A 6,763-nucleotide genomic window follows, 5' to 3' on the forward strand; every position below is an offset into this window, starting at 1 on the left:
GGTAAAAATACAATAAAAAGGTAGATAACATTGCTTTTATTCAGTCATGTCTGACTTTATTTTGAGTTTCCTTGGCAAAGATTCTGGAGTATACTGTTTCCTCCTCCAGTTCATTTTACAGATGAGGAAACTGAGGCAAACAGTGGTAAGTGATTTGCCCAGAATCACACAACTATGAGTGTTGGACACCATTTGAATTCATAAAGAGGAGTCTTCCTGACTCCAGGCCCTGCCTAACTGTCCAAACTAACATTACTTTCTAAATTTAAGTTACTACGCAACTGGTAGGGGATCCTTATTTCTGTATTAATGACTCTATTGCTTTGAGTTTGACACCATGGGTTACTCAGCTACATCTTGAAAATCATCAATAAAAGACATAATGCATTCTATATTGTGAATGTCTTTAATTATTAAGAATTTTCAGAATAATAGTAAAAACTAGAGTAACAAGCAGATAAAAGATCTGTAAAGACTGTTACAGCCTCTTCCAGTCAGCAAAAAGAATGGCACAACCACACGACTAATATCTCAGGACCCAGATGTGCTGATGGAGGACAGGGAAATAGCCCTTGAGACAACAGAGATGAGAAAAGCAATGTGACTGGACTAAATACAAACAAGACAAAAACGTTCTAAGGCCAGAGGTACCAACACAATTATGGCAATGTCAAGGAATGGGTTCATAAAGTATTCAAAGGAAGGGAAGATACCCAAAGCATGGACAAAATATTAAATATAATTATCAAAAATATTAAGACAACATCAATAAATTAAAAACCCACAGAGTAATTTTTTCTTCTACATATAACTATTAGGAGAAGAATCAGCAAATACATTGAGGGCATTCTTGAAGGAGGCATTAGAAAGGAACAATCAGTCTTGACCAATGACATCCCACAGAAAACATCTCTACTTTTACCAGTGCCTGAAAGATTTGGACAGTACATGATAGTGCTGAACCTGTTGTTTATTGATTATGTTCAAATACATTTGATTCTGTAGAAAAACATTTTACCTTAAAGGCTATGCTTTAGAGGCAGCAAGTTGGACTAAGTCATAGCATGTTAAACTTGGAGTTCAAGTGTAATCTTTTTTTTAAGATTTTTTTTTTTTGCAAGGCAATGGGGTTAAGTGACTTGCTCCAAGGCCACACAGCTAGGTAATTATATTAAGTGTCTGAGGTCAGATCTGAACTCAGGTACTCCTGACTCCAAGGCCAATGCTCTATCCACTGCGCCACCTAGCGGCCCCTCAAGTGCAATCTTAAGACACATAATAGCTGTGTGATTCTGAGCAAGTCAGTTAAACTCTTTCCTTCAGTTTTCTCAATGGTAAAATGGGATTTAATAGTAGCTCCATTGTCCCAGGGCTGTCAGGAAGATCAAATTAGATTATACATCTTTGCAAAAATGCTTTGTGAACCTTAAATGCCATATAAATGATAGTTATTGTTATAATTATCCTACAAGATGTCTTCTATGTCAAAATTACCCAAGATTATTTGAAAGAAAAAACAACAGAATTAGTCTTGGGCAACAACTCTCTGATCATTAATCTCAAACGAGGAAAAAACATAGAAAGCTATAGACTCATGGAAGGTATTTTCTATGTCATGAAGGAGATATAGTGCAGATTTCCTTCTGAGGAGGTACTCCTGATATTAATTGAATCATACTCCAGAATATTGCAAAGTCTCCTATATAGGATGCATAATCACTTTCAAGGATTTGGTCTAACTATCCCCACAAAAAATATCAAATGGATTGATCAAGGGCTATGACTTATAGTTAAATGGAACAATCCACACTTTGGTTCCAACAGAAGAACAGTCAGGTTGACCTTGGGATATTACAAAGTTCTTTTTAACAATCCCAACTTTCTCCCTAAAACAAAGGTCTATATATTTTCAACGGATAATCTTCCAATGTCATTGTATGTCTGAAAGTCATGGAATGTTTCAAGCTCTCAGGAACTGAAATTGAGGATCACCCAAAGAGCAATGAAGATGGACATGATGGACATGGTCAGCTTCCACATGGGTCCCAAACAAGGAATTACAAAGAGGAAGTAGAAAAGAGGTTGTCATTCAAGAAATGAACAAATGAAAAAAGAAAGCTGAAGTCTTTCCTTTGTAGTTTATCTCCAATTTGTCCTGCCTGTAGCTTGTAGAGTTCTTTTGCTGTCTCTACCATTAGACTATGAATTCCATGAGGGCAGGACTGTTTTTTACCTCTTTTTGAAACTCCTTCGCTTAAGGAGCTTAATAAATGTTTATAGACTGACTGACTAGTTGGTCACATGGTAAGAGTGAAAGATAGTTGATGGACAGATTATGTGCTCCACTGAGACTCTTGTGATGTCAAGAGAATCTATAGACTTCTTATTGGGAATCATGTGATGATATGGGCAAGTATGGCACAGAATGAACAGTCAGGATATGGTACCTCTACCTTACTAGAAGGGTGATGAGAACATAGATCTGTTATAGTCCTTCAAATACTTAAAAGACAACTATCATATCTCTCCTAAGATATTTTTTTTCTCCAGAATAAACATTTCCATTTTCTTCTACTGTTTCTCATATGACACAATTTCAAGTTCCCTTGTTATCTTGGTTGCCTTGCTGGACACACTTGAGGTTCTCAGTTCAGGTGTGGATTGGAGCCAGTGTAGCAGGAATCAGAGAGCAGGTTGTTAAATTTTCAGTGTGAACAATTACACCTTGGGAATAGGTAAATCTTCAAATTGGGTCTTGGTTTATTATTTTATTGATTGTCTCACCTTAAGAAAATGATGGGGGGAATGACAATAGTACTTAAAACTGTTTTGGGTACATATTTTTGAGAATAATTGTTAAACATTTGTTAACTTACTGCTGTAAACATGTCTCCTCAAATGTGCTACTAGAACTTTACGTAATATTCCCTTGTGGCTTTACACAGTATTCCCATGTGGTCTGACCAGAGCAGAATATAATGGAATTATAAAATAATAAAAAGTTGACATTTATAGAATACATAAACTTTCCTATTACCAAAAAGATGGCAAAAAATAACATTAACAACTATTGACCAAATATGCCCACTTCTCATCTATGTAAAAATTTTATGTGGTTTATAATGAGTTTTTAATATATTAAATGGAGTCTTACAACAATCTCATAAGAAAGGTACTACAAATACTGCTTTTCCATTTGTAGGGATGAGGATAATGAAGTTCATTGGTGTAAATTGTTCATAGTCACATGGCCATAATATGGCAAACATAGGATTTTAATCCAGGGCTTTGGAACTACAGGTTCAGAACTTTGTGCTATTATTCATGGCCTTTATTTTGGTTACATTTACTATAATATAATTGCTCTAGGATGTTGGGCTTTTAAAAATTCTTCATTGCTCTGTTGATTTCTATTTAATTTCCAGATCATTAGAATCCTTGACTCTAGAACTGCTGTCTAGCCATGGATTCTTCCCATTTGTACTTGTGTGTTTAAATTTTTTTAAAAAATTCAAATATAGGTTTTTTTGTATTTTTAATTTAAGGAATAAAACAAGCATTTCCATAACACAGGACAATAAAAGAATGATTGTAAATACAACTGTAAATCTACTACATGCAACTTGCTATTCCTTTCTAATATACAATAAAATAATCATGCAAATTTATTTTTTCTTACCTCCCCCACTCTGCCCTAGAAATAGTTACCAATAGACACAAATAGGTAAATGTATATTATACATGTAAAATTATTCTGTACATACTACTATTCTTTCTCTGAAGAAATAGAAGAAAGGAAGCACCTTTCTTCATATATCCTTTATAGTTAATTTGGGAATAGGTAATAATAACTTATTCTCTCCAAGTCATTCTTAAAACACTATTGCTGTTACTATCTCTTGATTCTGCCCATTTTGCTCTTTATTATTTTGTGCAAGTCTTTCCATGTTTATACATTTATTAATGTTCAATTCCTTCTTGTTAGATTTGATTCATCATACAAACCTATCCAGTGTTTTTGAACTTCATTTCACTTGTTTAACATGTTAACTATTCTATTCCTTTCGCCTTTGTGTCATTTGTGGATTTACAACCATGTCTTCAATGCCTGCATCCAAGTCATTGATGAAAAGATTGAACCATACAAAACTCAAGGACAGCTCCCCAGGAAGTGTTTCACTATCTAATTTCACATCATTTCATGATTTGTCACCCAGATCTCAAGTCTCAATCTTGTCCTTAAATATACCTTGAAAGACTTTTATCAGTTGCCTCCTGAATCAGTGTCCATATAGAATTTTCCTCATTCACTAGTTTTTTCATATTATCCCCAAAAGGAACGAAGATTGGTAAGTCTGGGATGATCTTTTCTTGATAAAACTATACTGGCTGCTAGTGATCACTACATTCATTTCTAAATGTTCCTGACCAAACCTTTCTCTGTCATTGCCAGAAATCAGAATCATGCTCCTGGGAAAGAGTTTAAAGAATCTACACTCTTCCCTTTTTTTGATACCCAGAACATTTTATCCTCTAGTCCTGTGGTTCATATTCTTCCTAAGATCAATGACAGCATCTGATGGGAGAGAAGAAGAGACAGAATGTGGTGAGCTTTGGCATTCCCTTCAGGAAGATTGTGTCTTGTTTCACAACAGTTTTTCTATACTCTATTCTACTGGGTCTCAAATTAATAAAAGGAATGGGGAGGAGAGTTGGAAAGAGAGGGAACACAGAGCAATACTTTTACTCTTTGTCTTTTACACACATACACACACACACACACACATGCACGCATGCATGCATACATGAACACACTTCAGATAAGTCCTTCTGAGCCAACCAGGTGTAGAGAATTAATCCTGGTGACCTAAAACAGGAGCAAAGGAAGAGGTCCTATTTGCAAATACTATTCCAAGGCATTTGGAGCTTCAAACCAGAAGGAGATGGGGGAGGGGAGGTCCCTCTGTCTCTGAGAACATCTGTGACTGGGTATCTGAACACATGTGTTATCTGTGTATAATTGTGAGACTCTATGTGTTGTGTATATTTGTCTGACTTTGTGTATTCATAAACTTAGTCCTTTACAAGTAGCTCAGGGAATGGTCAATCAAGTTAAGGAGGCCTGAGATGGGTCTGAGATGGATTCTATGTGTGTACCTAGCATGTGTCTGTGTGCATCCATGAGTCTGTGTTTGTGGTCTCTTTGTGTGTGTGTGTGTGTGTGTGTGTGTGTGTGTGTGTGTGTTGTATTCACCAACAGTCCTTCATGGGTAATTCAGGAAATAGTCAAGCCAAGGTGTTCTGAGATGAGGCAGAGTAGGGTGGGAAGAAACTGCCAAAAGTCTACATTTATGAAAGGAAAGGTTTGTGAGGTGGCTGCCACAGACCAACACCAGGCCTTACAGGTCAGCTAGTTAAGTAAGCATCTCCTGGCTGGGAAAAGAATGTGCAAATTGTTTGTAACTCAATCCTCCCTCTCCCTGCTCCCACCCAGCCCCCTCTCACAAATGGTTCTTCTGTGGAGGAAAATCTCCTCCCTGGGGCTACTGCCTGCTTTATTCCTCACTGAAAGCATGTCTACAGGCAGCCCAAATAGGGAATGAGAACACCCAGGCAGCTCTTGCCTGTTGCCTAGCTATAATTCAACAAACTATTGAAAAATTCATTGGTCTCTTTAGTTTTTTTTAAATCATTTTCATTTCCAAATCTCTCTCTCTCCTCCTCTCCCATTCAGCCCTCTATTCTTTTAACAAAGGCTTTTAAGGAAGAGGAAAAACTTCAATAAAAACAACCAAAACACTATGTTCAAGTTTTCACAGTATATGCAGCATTTTCCTTCCACAGTTCTGTATCTTTGCAAAGAGGGGAAGGAGTTACCTTTTCTCAATTCTTTTCTGGGACCAACCTTAGTTATTATTGTTATAGTGTTTCATTTTTTGTTCTACTTGCGTTATTATATCTGTTAGAATAACTACCCTGGCTCCCACATCCCGAAGGCACGATACATTATATTTCATTCCTCGCGCAGGGCTCTCTGGCACCTTAAGGAAGATCTGGCAGAATGTAATAACGGCCTTTGGCTCAAACCCTCACCAACTATGTTCACTCAATATTAGGGTCTCTTGCACCCTAGTTCCAGTTAGCCACTTAACAGTCAGATAAGCATTTACAAAGGAATATTAACTGCAAAATAATTTTCAACATATAACACACATCCCAGCACCTGGGAAGTACAATTCCCCCTTATACTGCCTCTGTGTTTCTGGGAAGGTAGAGGTGATTTACAAGTTAACTCACATCCTGTATAGCATGGTGGTACCGCAGTGGATACTCAGGAAGACTCATCTTCATGAGTTCAAATTTAGCCTTAAATGATCACTAGCTGTGTGGCCCTGGGCAAATCATTTAACTCTATTGCCTCAGTTTTCTTATCTAAAAGGAAAGGGCAAACCACTCCTGTACCTTTGCCAAGAAAACCCTAAATGGGGTCATGAAGAGTTGGATTATGACTGAAATTGAAGGACTGAACAACAAAGTACAGCATATTACATAGACCCATCAAGTTCCAGTTCCAAAGCCTTGTATCCTACATCAAAACATAATAATTTCTCAAAACTATAGATCCTGGTAAAAGATCGATTTCTTTTTTTTTTTATTTTACTTAGGTCAATGGGGCTAAGTGACTTGCCCAAGGTCACACAGTTAGGCAATTATTAAGTATCTGAGGTTAGATTTGAACTCAGGTCACTCCAGGGTCAGTGCT

The sequence above is a fragment of the Macrotis lagotis genome, chromosome 1 (assembly GCF_037893015.1).
Source record: "Macrotis lagotis isolate mMagLag1 chromosome 1, bilby.v1.9.chrom.fasta, whole genome shotgun sequence".
NCBI classification, from domain to species: domain Eukaryota; kingdom Metazoa; phylum Chordata; class Mammalia; order Peramelemorphia; family Peramelidae; genus Macrotis; species Macrotis lagotis.